This window comes from Babylonia areolata, chromosome 3, assembly GCF_041734735.1.
Source record: "Babylonia areolata isolate BAREFJ2019XMU chromosome 3, ASM4173473v1, whole genome shotgun sequence".
Taxonomy (NCBI): Eukaryota; Metazoa; Mollusca; class Gastropoda; order Neogastropoda; family Buccinidae; genus Babylonia; species Babylonia areolata.
Window position 1 is genome coordinate 52,068,773 of NC_134878.1, and position 25,000 is coordinate 52,093,772.

A 25,000-nucleotide genomic window follows, 5' to 3' on the forward strand; every position below is an offset into this window, starting at 1 on the left:
TCTCAAATATTTATATGAATTTATAACTTTAACATCCTCATTTCCATAAAGCCATTTTTCGTGCACTGACAGATTTCCACCCATTCTAAATACAATAATGTTAGTTTTATCCATGTTCACTGTTAAACCCAAATAGTCTGCTTCTTCTTTCAATGCATTTAATTGGCTCTGTAAACCCCTAACAGTTCTAGACAAAAGAACAACGTCATCTGCAAATAACAGTAAAAATATCTCGATTGCTCCCGGAATTAATTGAATTCCATGTCTTCCTTTTCTCGACAATTCTGTTGCTAATTCGTTAATAAAAAAGGAGAACATTTGTGGGCTCAAAAGACAACCTTGCTTTACCCCATTTGGGCAATCAAAATATTCTGAATATATACCTTTCTCACGTACGCATGCAAGCACTGACTTATAAACACCTCTAAGAGCATTGTATAATTTGCCATTCACACCACTTTCACGCAGAACATGCCATAATACATTACGATTCACGGAATCGAAGGCCTTCCTGAAATCAATGAAAGCAACATAAAGTTTTGTGTTATTGAGTAAGTATTTTTGGACAAGTGTGTACAATGTAAATATGTGATCTGTTGTACTGTAGTTACTTCTAAATCCTGCTTGCTGTTCCATTATTTTTTCTTCTTTTTCAGACCATTTGGTTAGTCTCTTGTTCAATATGTAAGTGTACACTTTACTTAGAATACTGGTAAGCGCTACTCCCCGATAATTGTCGGGATTGTTGACATCTCCCTTTTTGTGAATTGGGATAAGTATGGATTTTGACCATTCTGAAGGAAAAGTACCACTTTCAAATAGTTGGTTGAATACTTGAACAAGAAAGCTTATAATGTCTGTATTTGCATTCTTTAACATCTCTGCAACAATTTTATCTGGCCCTGCACTCTTTCCTGTTTTCAAATGCCTAATGCCGGCAATAACCTCTTCACTAGATATTGGATCATTAAACAATGGTTCAGAATTATCCTCGTCCTCTAACTGCATGTGTTCTTCTTGTTCTGCATTATGTACTGATTCATTGAAAACACCAAAAAAATGATCGTGCCATTGTTCTATGGATATTTCATTATATACAAAATCTTTTCTATTCACTGATCTTAATATTGCCCAGAATGTCTTAGAATCACAAACCGATTCTCTAAGTTTTCTTAATCTGGCTTCTACAAACTCTTGTTCCTTTCTTTTTCTTAATTTAACATATTCTTTCCGAGACAAAGCATACGCTTCTCTTTTTTCTTGTTTATCTTTTTCTGTTTTACATCTCTGGAACCTCTTAAGTAACTTTTTAACTTCGTGTTTCTTTAGTTCACACTCATCATCAAACCAGTCGTTACACTTCTTTCTTCCTTTTCCTACTCTTCTCACCATACACGCAGCAGCTCCATATAAAGCACTAACAAACAAGTCTAAACTTTCATTCACATTCACATCTAATAACTCCAAGGCTTTCTGTAAACTACCTTGAAATTCCAGACTCTCCAGCTCATTTTTGTATATAGAAGCATTTTCGTCTGACCACATAATTTTTTCTTCACCTTGCTGTCTAAGGTTTCTATTCCCTGAATAATTGTAGTTTTTGTTCCATGTAACCTCAACTGGTAAATGCCACGAATCAACACAATCACCGACACACAAATCAAAGTTCAATTGTAAATCATAAGAAACCAAAAAATAGTCAATTACGCTACATCCGTTTGTTGATACAAAAGTATATTCACCTTCTTTATCGCCACAACAAAAGCCATTTAAAATAGTCATATCCAACAAAAAACATAACTCCAATAATGATTTACCAAAATTATTAGTAGTATTATCTTTAGAACAACGTGAACAATTTTCTCCATAAATGTTATCATATTCTATATCACCAAAGCAATTAGTCATCACTTCAGTTTCAGCTTGCTGGTTTCCTGTTCTAGCATTGAAATCTCCTGTTATCATAATGTACACTTCATCTTTTTCAAATTTTTGCAATAAGGCTTCTTCCAAAATCAAAATACCATTTTTGATGACCTGATCTCTGTACATAGGTCCTCCTTCTGGGACAACATAACAGGCCACTAACACAACATCTTTATCCAAGTCAAACACCTTTTTGTCTATCCTTATAGCAACAGCATTATTACAACACAACTTTATTTCTTTAACACTATTTTCGATACTCTTTCTTACTAACAACAGCACACCTCCTGAATTTCTACCATGCAAAGATATCTTCTTAGCCGGTGCATGAAACTTTATATAATCTGTGAAAACTCTACTATACTCAAACGATGAATCAAGAAAAGTTTCAGTTAAACAAAGTCAAATTTATTTACATAATTCACGAAAGAAAGATCCTTTAATTTTCCGCACAAATTTTCCACATTATAATTTAAAAATGTCCATTGAATTGGATGGCCGGGCCTGTCCTATGGCTTTTTAGAGCCGCTTGAGCGAAGGTGCCTGTCGCTGACACTGCCACCCCCCTCTCCCTCCGCCACGAACAGGACCTGTCGAAGCTCTCCTTGACTGGTTACCAAGGTAGGCGTGCATCCCCGTCTGCCTGCCACGTGCTGCACGTGCGTCACTGGAAGGATGACCCGCCGCGTCATGACCCGGGGAATCCCCGCTGCCTCTCGTTGCCCCGCGTCGTTCGTGCACACCGCCGTAACGGGGGAAGCCCCCGCGTCCACCTGCACTGCTGCCCTGACTGTGACCCTGAGTGCCAGGCGTGTCAGGGGGTGGGGAAGGGGGAGAGGGCTCTCTGTCCACGTCATTCATTTTGTTCTGAGTGTTGTCTGTCACAGTCATTCTCTGTGTATTGTCAAGACAAGGGGACTTGTTCTGTTGGGTGATTGAGCCAGACACACCATCTTCTCTCAAAACTGAGGAGCGATCAATGTGTGCTGTGTCAGTGACACCTGCACCGCGATCACTTCCTCCCCCTACAACTTGTGCAAAGGTTCGGGGATCTGGGAGCCTGGGACCGATTACCAACTGCCCCCTCTGAAAATAAGCCCGTTTTCCCTCTCTTCTGGCACTGGCAACAATCTGGGCCTGTGCTCTTGTCAAATCATTGGCAATCTTCACCCCTCTTTCCTGCAGTCTTTGTCTTGTGTCTCTGTTGGTAAGCAATGTCATTTTATCTTTCCACTTAGTAAACTTGACAATCATGGGTTTGCTTTGTCCTTGTTGTGCATGTCCCGTCCGGTGTGCTCGTATAATATCGTCAACAGTCCAGTTTTTGTCTTCGTCAATGCTGTTGAGAATGTCCACTACCATCTTTGCACACGTGTCAAAAGATTCCCTGGGCTCTTGTTGGGGAATCCCAAAAAACCGCAGGTTATCTCTACGTGAAAAGTCCTCCAATCTGTCAGTGTCAAATTTCAATTGGTCAATTTCTTTTCTCATTTCGTCAACTGTACCAGAAAGTTGTTGAAATTCCTCTTTTCCATAATTCGAGTCCTCGAACAGCTGTTGAATGTCTGCTGTCATGTTGGTCACTGTCTCTGTCATGTGCCTGTGGTCGGTTTCAAGTCGGTCACATCTTTTGTTTATTTCTTCACACTGTTGCTTTACTTGACCCAGTTCGTCTTTTATTTCACCGAGGTCATGTCGTATCAGTCTCGTTTGTTCTGCAAACTGCTGTTGCATGGCTTGCATCAGTTTATTAACCACGTCATCTTGACCTGTCAATGTGCCTGTCACAGTGTCACATTTAGCTGAGTTGGACTGTCCGTTCGTGTTGGGGCCAGGGTTTGTTTCAACATCGCCGCTAAGAAGCAGCCTGCGCAACGACAACACTGCATGCTCCACGCAAAAGGCAAAGACAATCCCTGTCACGTGCATTGCCAACTGACACTGCCACTGACACACAACACATCTTCTGTGTATGACCCTTGTATTTTAACATTGACTTCATCGACTGGCCATGTACAGTCCAAAAACAACATTTCGCACACATTGCAACATGCAGAGTTAATCAATGCCATGACGATGCAACACCACACAAAAGCGACAACAATATCGGTAGACGAGATATGCGGTCTTGTGCCTCTGCCATCGCTCACCTGTTGCACCTGTTTATGCCGGTACACATTTGACCCACCTTGTGACTTTCCACAAAAAATGCCAATAGCGGCCCTCCACGTCACTATGTCCACCATCTTAAGTGAATTCTTTTTCACTGACGTATAATGAAACAGATACACACAATTATGCTTAAGAGCAGACTGTCACAACTCTCCACAGCGCAAAATGCTCTGCACCGGTTGCCACGAGCTGCTGCCTGGCCGCCATTACCCGTCGTGCCCCCGCGAGAGAGAGAGAGAGAGAGAGAGAGAGTACTGCAATGAAAACGACTCACTGAGACACGTAAATCATCAATGCGAGCAAATACATGTACGCATACACGTGGTCAAACAGAGAGATGATCCGTCTAATATCCTGTTTAGTGGATGGACGTAAACTGAAGGCAGACTGCAGACAGACAGACATACAGACTCTCTCTCTCTCTCTCTCTCTCTCTCTCTCTCTCTCACACACACACACACACACACATATATATATATATATAGAGAGAGAGAGAGAGAGAGAGAGGGAGAGAGAGAGAGATAAAATGAAGGTTGGCATACACACTGACTCGTTGATACAGACAGATATATGGCAGGCAGACAGACAGGTACACACACACACACACACACACACACACACACTCGCGCGCACACACACACGCACGCGCACGCACGCACGCACGCACGCACACACGGATGCGATGAGCAGACAGGTACAGAGAGTTACACACACACACACACGCACGCGCACGCACGCACGCACGCATGCACACACACACACACACACACAGATGCAGGAGATGAGATGAGAGAGAGAGAGAGGGAGAGAAAGAGAGAGAGACAGACTGACAGACAGACTGACAGAACATGACAATGATAAATGTTTTAATGAACGAGGCCCTCTAGAGAGACAGACAGAGAGAATATGACAGTGATAAATGTTTTAATGAACCAGGCCCTCTGCTCTTGTCAAAGGGATGTGGGTGGGGTTGGGGGCGGGGGAAGGCGGGGGGGCTTGCAATAGAATAGGCATGACGCATGAAAATAATCAAGCATTATTTATCATATATGCAAGCACTCATTTGAATCCGCTGACGTCCAAAAGAGAGGAAATGAGAAAGAGAAACAGAGAGAGAGAGAGAGAGAGAGAGAGAGAGAGAGAGAGAGAGAGAGAGACAGGCAGACAGACAGACAAAGACAGAGACAGAGACAGAGACAGACAGACAGAGAGAGAAAGACAGACAGAGAGACATACAGAGACAGAGAGAGACGGACAGAGAGAGAGAGAGAGAGAGAGAGAGAGAGAGAGAGAGTTTTGCTTTCGAGCTCGATTTTGAAGCAGCAGGACTCAGCTATTAGCCCCTGAAGGTGGACAACACACCAGTTACACACAAACTGTATGGGTCAACCCACTGACCATCACTGTGTCAGAGGTCAAAGCGCTGTTTGCACGATACCGAGCTGAAACTCAAGGCAACAGCAATAACCTTCTTCGTAAATCTTGTAATTTTTGTTTAAGGTGAAAGCATTTTCTGTTTACTTAAAAGACACCAGGATGAAGAAAGTGCTGGTGTACCCACTATATTTGTAAATAACTATAATGAGGACTCTGTATAATGAAATACCACATTTAGGGCATAATCTTTCATCATGTGTTCTATTATGATAACGTCCAATTTCACAACTGGTAGCTTGTGAATGCTACACTGAAATTTAATGAGTGCCAAACAAACCCCATAATGATGACCAGATGTCTGATAGGCATAGATACACACACAGACACAGACACACACACACACACACACACACACACACACACACTCCAAACAAAATAATGATGACCAGTATTCTTGTAAACCAATCAGTACAGGCCTCTACCGTCAACGTAACCAACATTTCAATGTCATCAACAACATCATCACCACCACCACCACCACCACCACCCAGCGCAGTGAATGACTTTCATCCCCAGTAGCAGCCCACAAGCGACAATCTCATCAGACAAGTCTGAGTATTTTCCAGACCTGACCACCAGGAGGGGGGCGGGAGGGGGCGGGGGAAGGGGGTGGGTGGGGGCGGGGGTTAGAGAACTCCAGGGGAGATTAACCCCGGAAGAGTGGCCAAACTATGAACGATTCAACCAGACAAGTCAAACGCGATTCACGTGTCATCCCACTGACAGTTAAAAAACAAACAAACAAACAAACAAACAAAAAACAAAACAAAACAAAACACACACACACACACACACACCAAAAAAGCTAAGGGACCTCCACAAAAAACAACAACAAAAAGACACACACACACACACAAGCACACCAAAAAACAAAGGGACCTCCACAAAAAGAAAAAAAAAGAAAAAAAAAGAAAAAAAAGAAAAAGAAACAACAAAGCGGTACATGGTGGCAACCACCAGCTACTGGATAACAAAGTACTGAAGAATATGACCCTTCCAAAAAAAAAAAAAAAAAAAAAAAAAAAAAAAAACACCCCAATATAGTCACGCTCGTAGAAATCACTGAATTTAATCATTCGATGAGAGTTCGAACCTACTATCAAGTCGAGTGATTATTATAGTTGCGACTGATCCGCAGTTGGTTTGGTCAGCTAGTGTCAAAATGTTTTAAACCAGTTTGCTCGCTATGAGAAAACTTAAAAAAAAAAAATCGCACCGGAAGTTGTGTGCTTGAATGTGAAAGCTTCCACCCAAGTCATGTTGCTCTGTCAACATTGGTCGATATTTGACTGTTTGAATGTGCAGGAAAACGAGGGTTGAATGGTTTAATATTTTCCTTGCTTTATCACAGTTTAGATATCTCAAATTAAAAAGTCTATAAACGCTCGTCGAACACACCAGGCAGAAACCGACATTCTGGCATACACATTTTTGCAACTTCTTCCATTCACTCATACATAATTATGGGTCCAGCTTTTTTTTTCCCCTTCTTCTTCTTTTTCTTTTCTGGTGTGTGTGCGTGTGTGTGTGTGTGTGTGTGTGTGATCTTCAGTTTAACGTCTATTCACTATATGTGTTTTTAAAAAGAGTCAAGTAGTGGATAAAGGAAAGGGAGTGCATGTGAATATTAGTGTAAAAAAGTGTTCATGTTATGTATCAGAGGAAAGGTAGATTATTATAAGAAAAAGTCAAAAGAGATTGCGGTGTGTATTGAATGAGATGTCATGGGAGGGAGAATATGTATATGCATATCAAGTATTAACCTACAACAATGTAAATATAAATAACAACATTAATTGTAATACATCAAAGGAGGATACCAACTGGACTGGAGTTTAAAATTTCTGAAAACATTCTAAGTGTGTGTGTGTGTGTGTGTGTGTGTGTGTGTGTGTGTGTGGTTCTTTTGTGTTAAATGTCAATGTTACCTGGCGGTAATTTCGAGTGGCAAAGGCGACAAACTGGCCTTCCGGTTGTGACTAAGTGATGTCTTTGCCAAGGCCAGATCAGGCCATTGCGTTGTCATGACAACGGGTGTGTTACACAAGTAGCGACAGACTTCAAATACGTGAAAACGAGCTCGTTGAAATGAGTGAAAGTGTGGGCGTCTTTGGCACAAATGCAGAAGTACAAATATCTTTGGTGTTTTTACCGTAGTGTAACGTATTGCACAACATTATGCTACTCTGTACTGTACTGCTGGATATATGAACTGGACGGATTGTACAACGTATCATTCCATGCTGTTCTGTACTGTACTTTGTATTACTGTACTTCGCTGATATTGAACTGTCTTGAGTTATGATGTAGTACATTGCATTCCATTACTCTGTATTTCTTCTTTTTTGTGTATTCTATTACTGGTCCAAAACCTGTCCAGTTCATACCGTCTGCCAAACTGAACATAAGAACAGTATCATGTTCCGACGACGGTACAGCTTATGAAAGACTCAGCATATGAAAATGGAATAGCATATACGTAAGCATATACGTAAGCATGATTTGAAATCAAACCCGGCCCCCGCCTCCCACCAGCCCACCCCTCCCCTCACCTACAGACAGACAGACAGACAGACACACACACACACACACACACACACACACACACACACACTGACACTAGCAAACATCCATAGACCCACACACATACAGACACTCGCACACACACACACACACACACACACACACACACACACAGTCACACACACACACACACACACAGACACACACAGTCACATACACACACACACACACACACACACTGGAACTAGCAAACACACAGAGACACACACACACATACAGACACTCGCACACACACACACACACACACACACACACACACACACACACACACACAGACACACACACACACACACACACAGAGGGTGTCACTGACATTAAACTTGGCACTCGGCCTACAACGTACGGAACAGATGTTTTACTCTCTCACTGACAAAAGGAACTAGCGACAACGTGGGGTTTTCCATTTATTTTTATTTTTCATTTCATTTTATTTTATTTCATTTTATTTTCTAGCATTCATCGTGACCCCTATGGCTCTGACTTCTTAACGCAGAGAGACAACATCCCATCACTCTCAAACGAAAGTTGATCGACGATTCTCTCACTGAAGACAACTGGGTTATACAGGTAAAACACAGTCGGAGAAAGAGTGCAAGGCAAGGAAAGGAAGGAAGGAAGGGGGGAAGGAAAGAAGGAAGGAAGAAAGGACGGAAGAAAGGGTGCTTGGGGGTTTTCATATTGCGTAGTTTTGGCGCTGGTAGCAAGCTTTATATTGGAGGCAGACGACAATTATTTCCGAGCTGTCTGACAGGTTTTGACAATGCCTTCAGGCTGTGTATTCTATCCGTCAGCCTGTTGGTTCCTCCCTCTATCCACCTCCACCCCTAACCCTCTATTTCCTCAGGTAACGGACTGTTTGTTGTTTTGTTATTGTTGTTGCCTTTTGATTTTCAAAGCGAGGAAAGTTTACATCGAAGCTCGGCATTCGTGTGTGTGTGTGTGTGTGTGTGTGTGTGTGTGTGTGTGTGTGTGTGTGTGTGTGTGTGTGTGTGCGTGTGTGTGTGTGTGAAAAGCCAGTGTGGCTTCCGTACTGAACGTAGGACTGCGGACGTTATTTTGCTGCGCGCCAACTCCAGGAAAAATGCCAGGAGCAACACAGCGACCTCTCCATAACCTTTGTCGATCTGACCAAGGCTTTCGATACGGTCAGCAGAGAAGGCTTGTGCAAGACCATGGAGAAGTTTGGCTGCCCCAGCAAGTTCATCACAATCGTCCAGCAGTTCCACGACAGCATGATGGTGAAATTTCTGGATGACGGAGACGAGTCAGAGGCCTTCCCGGTGACAAACGGCATCAAACAAAGCTGCGTTCTCGCCCCGACTCTGTTCAGTATGGTATTCTCTGCCATGCTGACAGGTGCCTTCCGTGACAGTGAAGAATTAGAAGAAATCCAAGTCAGGTACAGGACTGACGGGAGATTGTTCAACCTCAAACGCCTGCAGGCTGTTATAAAGGTGAAAGAGATTGTCATCAGACACTTGACTTCTTGTTTGCTGATGACTGCGCACTCAACGCCAGCTCAGAGCAAAGATGCAGTGTGAAATGGACTGCTTCTCAAAAGCCTGCGACAACTTCGGTCTCACCATCAGCACCAAAAAGACCGAAGTTATGTACCAGCCTGCCCCAGGAAAGTAATACCAGAAGCCGCACATCACAGTGAAGGGGCAGAACCTTCAGGCAGTCGACAACTTCACTTACCTGGGCAGCACGCTCTCTCGCGCAGTGAACATAGACGCCGAGGTCAACAACAGGATCGCCAAAGCCAGCGCCGCCTTTGGGAGACTCCGTGAGAACTTCTGGGAGCGGAGAGGACTCAGGGCTACCACCAAGCTGAAGGTCTACTGTACAGTGGTCCTTTCCAATCTCCTTCTCGCCAGTGAGACCTGGACTGTCTACAGCAGACACGCCAAACAGCTCAATCGCTTCCATTTGAGCTGTCTCCGCAGACTCCTCCACATCAAGTAGCAGGACAAAGTCCCCGACACGGAAGTCCTGGAACGAGCTGGCCACTGCAGCATCTACACCCTCCTGTAGAAATCCCTAGTCAGGTGGGCTGGACATGTGATTATGAATGCCAGACGGTCGACTGCGTAAGCAGCTGCTGTATGTAGAACTATACCAGGGCAAGCGTTTCGTTGGAGGGCAGAAGAAACGCTACAAAGTCTGCCTCAAAGGGTCCTTCAAAGACCTGGGCGTCGACATCAACACGTGGGAGACGCTTGCTCTGGACCGTCCAGCTTGGCGCAGCAAGATCACCTCAGGAGCCCGTGCAGCTGAAGCCAGGCGCTGCAAAAGCGTGCTGTGCGCAAGGCCCGAGCAGTATCCACTGCCACGACAGCACCCACTCAATTGTGTCCAGCATGTTGGCGAGCCTTCAGGGCCCGGGTTGGCCTCATCAGTCACCTCCGGACTCACAGCCACCGATCTTACACATGATATTTGAAGCGATGGTCATCTTTGAATCCGAAGGACGAACATCAATGTGTGTGGTGTCGGTGGACAAAAAGTTTTCTCGCAAGATGCTCAAGTGATACCCATTCAATAGATGCATGCAGAATTTTAAACCCTAAACAACATCTGACATCGACCTTCGTTCTATTTCCAAAAGTGTCAAGGTCATGTCTTCTTTTTCAAGTTTTTGTCAGACTTCGGTGAATGAAAGACGTCACTGAAATAATGTATTTGCACGGAACAGAACTGATCGAAAATCGATTCCAACACAATTTGGATCAAACAAAATCATGTATACCTAACCAGCCAAACTCGAGTGTCAGCGTAAAACCCCAAGCAACTTTCACCTCCAGTACTATTCTGAATAAAAACACATTCAAAACAAAACCTGCAAATCAGAAATTCAGGAATTGACCAGATGACAAACACCGTTCCGCTTCAAAATGACGGCTCAAATGAAAAATAGCCCCCCCCCCCCCCCCCAAAAAAAAAAAAAACCCTGGTAATTTTGGCTTTGAAATAAAGCTTTGAAAAATGCTTGTTCTTCCTGAAAAAAAGTGAAATCGATAGGGAAAAAAACAAAACAACAACAACAAAAACAATGTACCATTCTTGTTCATAAAATTAGCACACGTGACCTTGGTCCAGGTGGAAGGAAGGCAAAAGGACAGTGAATCTGTGTTTAATAATAATAATGATAATAAAATGTAGGCTTATATAGCGCAGTACTCCCATCTCAGATGGGGCTCACCGCGCTTCACAACAAAAAATAATGAAATTTAAGACTAAGTGTCGTAAAATAAGTCTACAAAGTTTAACATGACAATGGCTAAAATATGCATATGTAAGACTGACGTGCTAATATATATATATATATATATATATATATATATATATATATATATACACACACACATACATACACACATATATATACACATACATATACATACACATACATATACACACATATACACACATATAATGTATATATAAACACCCCCCCCCCCCCCACACACACACACACATATATATATATATATATATATATATGTAAATTGCCACAGGCGCCATCACAGTCAAATCACAGCAAAACAAAGCACGCCACATTCACCACTGTTAAAAATAAACACCAGGGAACCAGGTATCACCAACGCACAAGGATTTCCCACAAACCGTTGCGGCTTGTATCAATGCACACAGGATCACAACAGCTTTCTAAAACAAGGTATCAATTACTCTGATGCCCCCCACCCCCACACCCCTTCCCCTACGCGCATCCTTCACCCCTCCTCTTGAATGCACGCCATCAGATCTCAAGATACTCGAGAATTTGTTATCGTGTCTCAGAAAGTTGGACGGACTTTGACAAAAACTGACGGATTGGAAACAGTAATGCGAATCTGAAACTCAGGGCTTGTCAAGGACCCATCTGAAAAAGTGAACGCCACAGAAGAGCCATCTGTTTCTCCGCGACAGACAGAGAGATTTCTGACAAACTTCGGTTCAATGTAGTTTAGAGCTGCAAGTGCAATCTTTGAGAAAACGATACAAAACAAAACAAAATTTTTTTTTTAAAGAATATTTCAGAAAACTGCTCATTTTGACGCCGATATTGACTCAAAGGAAGACATGCAACTCTGCTTTTGGCTTATGGATTTATTTTTTTTTTACGCAACGTTTTGTATCTCTGTATTTCCTTTTGATTTGAAGGTGTTTCAAAATGTTTTCAACTAAAAAAAAAAAAAAAAATCCTCAGTATGAAATGGGACAATTTCTTCAAATCTGTTGTTCTCTCTCTCTGTGTCTCTCTCTGTCTGTCTCTCTCTCTGTCTTTCCCTCTCTCTGTGTCTCTCTTTGTCTCTGTCTCTCTCTGTGTCTCTCTCTGTATCTGTCTGTCTCTCTCTTTTAATAAATAAGACAACTCCGTGAGACTGATCAAGAAAACAGACAAGGGAATCACCTATCAAACATAATATATATATATATATATATATATATATATATATATATATATATATATATATATATATCCACTCAGTAGCATCACCCTGAACCAGTGTCAAGTTGACCATGGGGTACGTAATTTTTGAACACGCGCCTACATCCACATCCACAAACACTCTTCAAACCATACAGGGACTGACAAAAAAAAAAAAAAAAAATTAGACACGACTTGACGGTCCTGTTTCACGGGTGCTGACGTGACGTGTAACAAGACAGGTGATCTTGATGTGTCTGAGAACGCGATTTAGAGTCTCAAATCAGGTGGCAGGGGATGTCCAAAACGTGACAGAAAAAGGCCGTACGTGTCAGATCTGAAGGGGGCCCGAAATGTATGATGCTGCATGATGCAGCAAAACTGGAAGGTAAACAGAACATCCAGCGTGGGTAGAGAAAAGAAAAGGAGCGAAGTGGAAGGAGTAAAAAGAACATGTTTGGTTTAGTATCTATGTATTTCACGCTTATATCACAGACTGAGGTAAGTTTACATTTGGGCCAACAGAGAGCTGTATTATCAATGGTTTCTCCAGTCAATGGGAAACCATTTACAGCTTAGTCTTTTGTGAAGGACTATGACTCTCAAACTAGGAGGCAAAATTGCACTGGCTCTTAGTGCTGCAGCCCTTGGGGGCTAGTTGGCCTTTGGGAACCATCCCAACGCCGACTGTCCTAAAACCCTCTTGGCCGAGAGAGTGGAGATGTACTTGGGCAAGACTCTCTCTACTATAATCAAATTCTAGCCCAAATAGTCGGAACAGCAGTTGCCTCCTCTGCTGTTCTGATGGTCATAGTCGGACACGACTGACTATCATATATTTCTTTACAATTTTTATTCATATCATATTTTGTATGAATTTCATGATGTTTTCGTAACTGTATTCTTTGATTCGTCCATCTATGTATCAATTATTATTTGTTTCATTTGCTTTATGTCATTTATTTATTCACACTTATATCATTTATTATATCGTGCATATGTATGTGTATGTTAATATTGAAAGCATGGTGTAAAGAAACTTACTTATGTATTCATTTATCTATTTATTTACAGCAATAATGAATCGTAGTAAATGAGCTGCCCCCAAGGAAGAACTTACAGAACATATAACGACAGAGACGAAACTGTAGCACTCGTTTTCCAGTTTGACAACGAGAATCAAAACTGATAATTAAGATATCTACAAAGTGTCTTCCACATGAAAGAGCCAGCCACTGCAGAATCCAGTCCCGAAGATAACGATATTATACACAGAAGAACTGAGCGTAACAGTTCAGACAGAAACCGATGATCGATCTCGGCTTTTTGTCTCATCTAAAATTAATGACACAAGCCCCCAAAACTATAAACTCAAGGTAGGTCTATGGTACAGGGCTATGGTGACTACAACTCAAGGTAGGTGTTCAGTATAGGGCTGGGGTGACCATCACTCTAGGAAGGTCTCTATGGGGATATGATGACTACCACTCAAGGTAGGTCTATAGTATAGGGGTATGATGGCTACCACTCAAGGTAGGTCTATAGTATAGGGCTATAATGACTACAACTCAAGGTAGGTCTATAGTATAGAGATGGGGTGACTACCACTGAGGGTAGGTCTGTAGTACAGAACTGAGGTGACTGCCACTCAAGGTAGGTGTATAGTATAGAGCTGAGGTGACTTCCACTCAAGGTATGTGTATAGTATAGAGCTGGGGTGACTACCACTCAAGGTAGGTGTATAGTATATAGCTGGGGTGACTACCACTGAAGGCAGGTGTATAGTATATAGCTGGGGTGACTACCACTCAAGGTAAGTGTATAGTATATAGCTGGGGTGACTGCCACTCAAGGTAGGTGTATAGTATAGAGATGGGGTGACTACCACTGAAGGTAGGTCTGTAGTACAGAACTGAGGTGACTGCCACTCAAGGCAGGTGTATAGTATAGAGCTGACGTGACTGCCACTCAAGGTATGTGTATAGTATAGAGCTGGGGTGACTACCACTCAAGGTAGGTGTATAGTATATAGCTGGGGTGACTACCACTCAAGGTAGGTGTATAGTATAGAGCTGGGGTGACTACCACTCAAGGTAGGTGTATAGTATATAGCTGGGGTGACTACCACTCAAGGTAGGTGTATAGTATATAGCTGGGGTGACTACCACTCAAGGTAGGTGTATAGTATATAGCTGGGGTGACTGCCACTCAAGGTAGGTGTATAGTATAGAGCTGGGGTGACTGCCACTCAAGGTAGGTGTCTAGTATAGAGCTGGGGTGACTGCCACTGAAGGCAGGTGTATAGTATAGAGCTGGGGTGACTACCACTCAAGGTAGGTGTATAGTATAGAGATGGGGTGACTGTCACTAAAGGTAGGTGTATAGTATAGAGATGGGGTGACTGCCACTCAAGGTAGGTGTATAGTATAGAGATGGGGTGACTGCCACTCAAGGCAGGTGTATAGTATAGAGATGGGGTGACTGCCACTCAAGGCAGGTGTATAGTATAGAGATGGGGTGACTGCCACTCAAGGTAGGTGTATAGTATAGAGCTGGGGTGACTACCACTCAAGGTAGGTGTATAGCATAGAGCTGGGGTGACTACCACTCAAGGTAGGTGTATAGTATAGAGCTGGGGTGACTGCCACTCAAGGTAGGTGTATAGCATAGAGCTGGGGTGACTGCCACTCAAGGTAGGTGATAGCATAGAGCTGGGGTTGACGTACCCTACCTCTCAAGGTAGGTGTATAGTATATAGCTGGGGTGACTGGCCACTCAAGGAGGTGTATAGTATAGAGCTGGGGGTGACTGCCACTCAAGGTAGGTGTCTAGTATAGAGCTGGGGTGACTGCCACGAGCAGGTGTATTAGTATAAAGCTGGGGTGACTACCACTCAAGGTAGGTGTATAGTATAGAGATGGGGTGACGTTCCACTCAAGGTAGGTGTATAGTAATAGAGATGGGGTGACTGCCACTCAAGGTAGGTGTATAGTATAGAGCTGGGGTGGACTACCACTCAAGGTAGGTGTATAGCATAGAGCTGGGGTGACTACACTCAAGGTAGGTGTAAGTATAGAGGCTGGGGTGACTGCCCCTCAAGGTAGGTGTATAGCATAGAGCCTGGGGGTGGACTACCACTCAAGGTAGGTGTATAGTATAGAGCTGGGGTGACTGCCACTCAAGGCAGGTGTATAGCATAGAGCTGGGGTGACTGCCACTCAAGGTAGGTGTCTAGTATAGAGATGGGGTGACTGCCACTCAAGGTAAGGGTATAGTATAGAGCTGGGGTGGCTGCCACTCAAGGTAGGTGTATAGTATAGAGCTGGGGTGACTGCCACTCAAGGTAGGTGTATAGTATAGAGCTGGGGTGACTGCCACTCAAGGTAAGGGTATAGTATAGAGCTGGGGTGGCTGCCACTCAAGGTAGGTGTATAGTATAGAGATGGGGTGACTACCACTCAAGGTAGGTGTATAGTATAGAGCTGGGGTGACTGCCACTCAAGGTAGGTGTATAGTATAGAGCTGGGGTGACTACCACTCAAGGTAGGTGTATAGTATAGAGCTGGGGTGACTGCCACTGAAGGCAGGTGTATAGTATAGAGCTGGGGTGACTGCCACTCAAGGTAGGTGTATGGTATAGAGCTGGGGTGACCGCCACTCAAGGTAGGTGTATAGCATAGAGCTGGGGTGACTACCACTCAAGGTAGGTCTACAGTATAGAGCTGGGGTGACTGCCACTCAAGGTAGGTGTATAGTATAGAGCTGGGGTGACTACCACTCAAGGTAGGTGTATAGTATAGAGCTGGGGTGACTACTGCTCAAGGTAGGTCTATGTTATGGAGTGTGGATGACTACCAACTCAAGGTCAAGGTAGGTCTCTTGTATTGGGGGGAAATGCGGCACACTAGAACTCAAAATCTTTTAATCCCAGTCTAAAGATAAACTCCAAGACCAGTGTGTTGAAGATCCGACATAGAGATGGAAAAGGTGACGAAAAAGAACTGGTCCCAGGGTTACACTACCCCCTTTTCTCCTTGTATGTAGTATTATCTTTGTTAATGTGTGTGTGTGTGTGTGTGTGTGTGTGTGTGTGTGTGTGTGTGTGTGTGTGTTCTTTAAAAAGACACCTTGTTCATGTGAACTGAATAAAAACAAGTTTAAAAAAAAGAAAGAAGAAAGAACTGGTCCCAGGGAATGGCACCTCTAATTTCTCTCTCGTCCTGGGCGAGTACTTGATCACTAGGTCACCGTGCTGACAATGAAAAGCAAATGGCACATTGCTCTGCGAACGAAGAAATCATACGGCAATCATCATAAAAAAAACAAAAACAAAAAAAAACGTTTTGAGTTCAAGACTCCATTCTGGGGAGGAGGGAGGGGGGTGTAGGGGGGGGGGGGGGGATCTGTTTTGTAACGTCTTTATCAGAAAGTACCTGAACTGAATACAGATTACGATTCCGAAAAACGCATATTAGTGGACGTGGGGGATGGAACATTACGTAAACCCACGCTGTCGATTATCTTTCTTTCCTTCGTCTTTCCCCATTCATATTGCTTCCCTTTTTTTTTTTTTTTTTTTTTTTTTTTGTCGGCTGTCGACGTCAGATCATTTGTTCAGGGCACGGACGCGTGTGTGTCCAGAATACATTCATGGGAACTGGGAAATGATTTCTCGGTTGCAGTTTTACCAGTTTTTTGTGTGTGTGTATTTCAAAGGTCGGGCATATGAGGCAATTGCGAATATTGCACAGACAAAAACTTGTGTAGCCCTCCCACTCCTTGAGTTCCTTTTCCCACTGTCCATACCGTTTGTTCTCCCAGAATAAAGAGAAGTTCCTTGTGTGACAGTGAGCGCTGTTCCGGGTGTGTCCGTCCGTCCGTCAGTTTGTTGACAGCTGTTTTCTCGAAACTTCCTTCTCAACGTTTTGGCTGTTATAGTAAAAAAAAAAGTGGTTATGTGTGTCTCTGTCATCGTATGTATGTGTGGCTTTGTGTATGGTAAACTTGATTTAGTTTCTGTACACAGGCGTCAAATGTTAAAGAAACATGAATATGTATCAGTGTGGTATGGAATCACTGACGGGATTATTTCTTTTGTTTCAATAACAGAACTGAAAAACCAAAGACGGAAAAACAAAAGACTGAAAAAGAAATCAACGTTTACAATCTGCTGAAATGACTACCCTCTGTAATCTGTTGCTGAAGGTCGTGAAATAACGACAAAGACTTTTCAGGCTTTTTTTTTGTTGTTGTTGTTGTTGTTGTTGTTGTTGTTGTTTTTTCCGAAAACCTGGTCTGGCAAGAGAAAGCGTGCTTATTTTCGACATGGAACCACAGAATTATCCCCCCCTCCCCCCCAAAAAAGTTTCAAAATGATGTGGTCAGGGAATTATGATACCTCCGATCCCCAAGATGCATTCTTTTCCCCACACAATTATCTTTAATAAATTGAAAACAAGTAGTTTAAACGGTGAATTAATCGTTTCTTTAAGATTCATAAATGGATGTGTCCATGATTCAGATAGTTCAGATTCAATAAGGCGATACCGCGCAAACGGAATCGTCGGCCTTCATGTTTACACCTATATCCTGAAAGTGTTCAAACAAAGTCAGAGAAGACCATCTTCAAAAAACATTGAAAGGGAATTCGATCAGATTAAAAAACAACAACAAAAAACTGGCCTCACAAATGGACGAATCAAAGAATACAGTTCTGTTCCGGTGAAGAATCATCTTCAGAATAGTCCATGTAATGGTACAGAGTTGCAGAGAGAAAGAATTTGTTTGAACAATGAGGAGATTATGAGTAACAGGGAGAAAGATTTTGTTTGAACAATGAGATTGTGAGTAACAGGGAGAAAGATTTTGTTTGAACAATGTGTAGATTGTGAGTTACAGGGAGAAAGATTTTGTTTGAACAATGAGATTGTGAGTAACAGGGAGAAAGATTTTGTTTAAACAATGAGATTGTGAGTAACAGGGAGAAAGATTTTGTTTGAACAATGAGGAGATTGTGAGTAACAGGGAGAAAGATTTTGTTTGAACAATGTGTAGATTGTGAGTAACAGGGAGAAAGATTTTGTTTGAACAATGAGGAGATTGTGAGTAACAGGGAGAAAGATTTTGTTTGAACAATGAGGAGATTGTGAGTAACAGGGAGAAAGATTTTGTTTGAACAATGTGTAGATTGTGAGTAACAGGGAGAAAGATTTTGTTTGAACAATGATGAGATTGTGAGTAACAGGGAGAAAGATTTTGTTTGAACAATGAGGAGATTGTGAGTAACAGGGAGAAAGATTTTGTTTGAACAATGAGGAGATTGTGAGTTACAGGGAGAAAGATTTTGTTTGAACAATGAGGAGATTGTAACAGGGAGAAAGATTTTGTTTGAACAATGAGGAGATTGTGAGTAACAGGGAGAAAGATTTTGTTTGAACAATGAGGAGATTGTGAGTTACAGGGAGAAAGATTTTGTTTGAACAATGAGGAGATTGTGAGTTACAAGGAGAAAGATTTTGTCTGAACAGAAAACAAACGAACAAAAAAAACAACAAAAAAACCCAACCAAAAAACCACCAATAGTTCCCGATTTTCACAGATCCTTTGAACCCAACCACACATCGATTGAAGAAAGCAGCAACACGTCGGAGGGCAAAATAGGCGTCACACAGTCAACAACTTGAACATGCAACTCGTGTCGCAACTGACCTCACGATGGGAGAGCTGAACGTATTCCAGCCACGTAGGGCGCACTTTTCGTTAGGAGCCCCCCTCCGCAAGTCTCTTGGTTTTTTTTTTTTTTTTTTTTTTTTTTTCCTGGCACCTAATTTAGAGGGGGCGTGTGGCATCATTGTGTGATCATATTTTCGACCAGTGCCAAAGATAGAGAGAGAGAAAGGCATTTCGGACGACGGTGAGGTCCATGGGGATTTCCGTTTTGGGTTTTGCCGTCGCTTTCTCGCCCACTGATGATTTCATCATCGTGTTCTGGCTGGAGTTGGGGGAGGGGGGAGGAGGGGAGTGGGGGGTGGGGGGGCGTGGGGGCATGCTTGCTGCTTTGTTCATTGCTTTCTTTCTTTCTTTCTTTCCTTCCATCTTCCATTCTTCTCTTTCTTTCTTTCCCGCCCCCGCCCCCATTCTATTTCTGTCCTCTTTCTTGGAGAGTTAAACTTATTGCTGAGAAATGTGAAAGTTAGCATCAGTATATGAAAAAAAAGGAAGGAAAGAGAGAAAGAGAGAGAGAGAGAGAGAGAGAGAGAGAGAGAGAGAGGAGAGAGAGAGAGAGAGGGACAGAGACAGAGACAGAGAGAGAGCATTGTCCACTGAACGATTTATTTAGAATTGGTAAACCTCTGTCACGAGAAGTAAAAAAAAAAAGGAAAAAAAAATCAACAACAAACTAAACGAATGGATAAACAGATAAACAGAAAAGGATAAAATGATATAAATGAATAAAATAAAAACTAACACGCCTAACCACAATAAACATTTCATAACGTGCAGAGCACATTTGCAATGTGGTCACAGAGCCAACCTCGTATGCAATGAATAGACAAGTAGCTCCAAACTGGCGCAACTCTTTTCTTTTGTACCTTCAGCCACTCATCCACACACACACAAACACACAGGAAGAGAGAGAGAGAGAGAGAGAGAGAGAGAGAGAGAGAGAGAGAGAGAGAGAGAGAGAGAGAGAGAGAGAGAACCAGTATGGATAAAAATAGACAAAGAAAAACAAGAAAGAGACAAGAAAAAAGACTTCTTTTTATGTAACTGTAAGTGGTTCTTCTCTTCCTGCCGTACCCCTCCCCCGGTTCCTGCTCAACACGTAGGCTTGAAGAAAGGAAACCCGAATATGGTTTGGGATCGAAATCTGCGAAGAATACTATCATTTTGTACAGATATAGAACTGCTCGACGTCATCGGAAGTCTGGTGACGCGCATGTGCAAGTATTAACAGTCCGCGCACACACACACGGACGCACAGACACATTCACAGACACACAGGTACTCACACACACACACACATACACACACACACACAGGTACTCACACACACACACACACACATACACACACACATACACACAGTGTTCGTAACCACAAAACACGGATTAGTCTGTTTTTTTCTTTCTTGTCTCGAGTTTGATCAGAGCAGGAAAGCAAAGTAATGAAAAAAACAACAACAAACAAACAAACAAAAACAACAACAACAACAACAAAAAAAAACAATCTGCATGAATAAATTTGGTAATCAATTTCTACAATAACAGACTCGTTATACACTTAATCTGATCACACACACACACACGCACGCACGCACGCACACACACACACACTCACTCTCTCTCTCTCTCACTTTCTCTCTCTCTCTGTTCTTCAGGTATGCAAGCAGAAGATCAAACACGCACGCCAAAGATCCCCTGTAATCCATTATCAGACACACACACACACACACACACACCCATTAAAACGAGTAAAAAACAAAACAAAACAAAAACTCCAAGAAACACAACTGTAGATAAGATAAATGCTGCCTGATTATTAAGACATTATTATTGTGGATTTTGTTTGGTTTATGAAATAGAATAAAAGAAGAAAGAAAGTATCTAAAACGTTTCAATCATCTTAAGCAGACAGACATCGTAAGAACCTTCTTTGCCAATGAAGCAACCAATGGATAATAAACCATCTTTAACCATCTTGAGCAGAGAGACATCGTAAGAACCTTCTTTGCCAAGGAAGCAACTAATGGATAAGAAACCATCTTTAACCATCTTGAGCAGACAGACATCGTAAATGGATAAGAAACTATCTTTAACCATCTTGAGCAGACAGACATCGTAAATGGATAAGAAACTATCTTTAACCATCTTGAGCAGACACACATCGTAAGAACCTTCTTTGCCAAGGATGCAACCAATGGATTAGAAACCATCTTTAACCATCTTGAGCAGACAGACATAGTAAATGAATCAGAAACCATCTTTAATCATCTTGAGCAGACAGACATCATAAGAACCTTCTTTGCCAAGGAAGCAATCAATGGATAATAAATCATCTTTAACCATCTTAAGCAGACAAACATCGTAAATGAATAAGAAACCATCTTTAACCATCTTGAGCAGACAGACATCGTAAGAACCTTCTTTGCCAAGGATGCAACCAATGGATAATAAACCATCTTTAACCATCTTGAGCAGACAGACATCGTAAGAACCTTCTTTGCCAAGGATGCAACCAATGGATAATAAACCATCTTTAACCATCTTGAGCAGACAGAACCTTCTTTGCCAAGGATGCAACCAATGGATAATAAACCATCTTTAACCATCTTGAGCAGACAAACATCGTAAATGAATAAGAAACCATCTTTAACCATCTTGAGCAGACAGACATCGTAAGAACCTTCTTTGCAAAGGAAGCAACCAATGAAGATCCCCACACGCAGCCTTTCCAGATAGCCAGGAAAAGGAAAGACAGACCAGTAACATGATCAGACCTACGTTTTATCTGCGTCACGGGTAGGTAGGTAGGTACCTTACTTGAGATGTTGGTGCTAAGACAAGGGTCACAATCAGCCTATACTGTTCTGTCAGTTCTGGGTAACTAAGTAAAAGTAATGAAGTCTTCCTTCCGGCTCTGTGAATCTACTTCCTGTTACAGGAGTCACGTCTTGCTGTTGGCTGAGAACTCTCAGAACTAAAATCAGTTTTCCCGTTTAGTTCCTCTCTGCTGTGGGTCCTAATTATCATTACTGTTTCTTGACGTAAACCAGAGACCTTTTATAGACCCTGTATAGAGGGTGTTTGCATGAATTGAAACTTTTTTTTTCTGTTTGGGAATTTCTTCTTCTTCGATCGTAGGCTGCAAATCCCACGTTCACTCGTATGTACACGAGTGGACTTTTACGTGTATGACCGTTTTTACCCCGCAAGGTAGTCAGCCATACTTCGTTTTCGAGGTTAATGTGTTTGGGAGATAATCTTACCACTTTTTGCCATGTTCGGAACGAAGAAAACTTAATTTCTCACTGTTTGTAGTGACTGGTGCATATGAGTTGTGTATGCGAAACCTTTATTTCTCACTGTTTGTAGTGACTGTTTGGTGAATATGAATTGTGTATGTGACTGTAACACGGACAATGGACAGCAATCAACTCAGACGATAATGAATTAACTAATTGTCGAACCGATGCAAAAGGTGGTGACATTGACGATATTGTTTCATTTCAGGTAGAAACTCTCATACGTTTTGAAGCCAGCTTTTCTTGTGGAACATATAATGTCCAAAAGTAACCAGCGTTTAGGAATTTTTTAACACATTTATTAAAAGACAGCCATGTATGATGGCAATCATTTTTCAATAAGCACAGTAGAAAAAATGGATTGAAAAATAGATTTGCTGTTTTTTTGTTTTGTTTGGGTTTTTGTTTTTTTTAACTGAACCCTTTTTCACAAGTTCATTGTCTGAAAAAATGACAAAATCCAGTGAAATAAAATGATGCAGATCGAGTTAGAACGAAAACAGAATAGAACTGCTTTTAAGACGTCAACGATATTTCCCCATCGATGTCCCAATTAAAGCCAACAAGACAAGAGAAGCAAGGCCTTCAAGACTCACTTGTGATACACTTAAAAAAAAATCTAATCGTTAAAATGTGTTCTGTATTTGTTATTATAAAGCTTCGGGTTAAAAGAAAAAGAAAAAAAAAGAAGTCCTAACTGCAGATTCGAACCCCGCGTGTTCGGGTGAGAAGAAACTGTCTTATCCATTACACTATCATGGCTTCTTAACTGACGTTCAAAAATATAATATTTAAACATGCTTTTTTTTTAAAAGGGCGATAAATCGATTGCGGTATTCGCAGTGAGAATGCTGTTCAAATCATATTATTCTGGTGTATCTTGGGCATTCAAAAAATCTTTAAGGACAATTAAAAATTATTTTTAAGTCCACGGTAAAGGAGACGTGGCTATCGCGGCAATCACACTGCAACATTAATTTTAGCCGTTTTCTCTGGATCTAGATAGATGTACAAGTTTAGTTACAACCGGTTGACATGGTCGATTCAATTTCTCTTTTATGTTCATTCTAGTTTTATAGTTTTAAAGTTGATATGAAAATTGAGTATTTTGTTAAACTAATAACATGTAGAGCCAAGTAAAAGTACTTCTAAACGTTGTATGAAGTGAAAAGGACTTCATTTTGAGAAAAGTCAAGACTGGAAATTTTCGCGTTTCATCAATTCAAGGGTATTAACTCTCATGGTTTATTATTTTAAACTGTGAATTACGACTGATTTCATGGATATCTTTATGGCAGTTTGGGGCATAATCCAGTAAGTGATAAGGCGTTCACAAATCTTTCTCTGAATAAATATCTAACGGTCTCCTTCTCCAACTTTCCATCACATGTTATCGTGTATTGTCGATTGAATATAGGATTGAAGGGGCAGGTCAACAACTTGAAACAAAATGGCGTCGTTCGTGTTCGCGAAGAATATGAGCACGCGCTTTGAATATGTATAAATATGTGTACACAACTGATTTTTGCCCATGACCTTCAGGGCTCAGCCAATAGATCTATAAAGTCCACTCGTGTTGATTTTAGTATATTCCGAAAAAGACCACTTGGGCGAATGAACATAGTGAAAGACCTGTACACAGTGTAAAACACACAAGCTTTTTATGTATTGAGTATAATTTCAAAATGTAATGTTTAAGATGAGAAAGATCAGTTTAAAGCAAACTGAATCCCCTAGCATTAATTACAGAGTAATTTCCTTTTTTTACTATCTGCACCAAAACGTTTGCAAAATAAATAAAACTTCCATGCTTTGCAAAAGAAGTTCCTGTTTGAACAAAAAATGATAAAAATTACTGCTCTTGTTGTTGTGTCAGAATATCATATCAAAGTGCCAAGTTTAGAGAATAAAAAAATAAAATAAATATAACAGTAAATGCAGTTTGCATATAATTTGGCTTCTTTATATATATATATATATTTGTGCCCATCCCAGAGGTGCAATATTGTTTCAAACAAGATGACTGGAAAGAACTGAATTTTTCCTATTTTTATGCCTAATTTGGTGTCAACTGACAAATTATTTGCAGAGAAAATGGCAATGTTAAAGTTTACCACGGACACACAGACACAGACACACACACACACACACACAGACAACCGAACACCGGGTTAAAACATAGACTCTGTTTACACAAGTGAGTCAAAAATGAATTTAAAACAAAGTTAAAAAATCCAAACAATTCCCCCACCCACCACAGCACTCACAAAATCCCCACCATTCGTTGTCCCTCCAAATCGCATCAAAACCTTTGCAAAAAAAAAAAAAAAAATGACGTCACACCCACAAGCTCACGATGACGTCCAAATAAGTGTCCGCCCACACACACACACACACACAAACACACGAGCTTGACTGTTCCAACT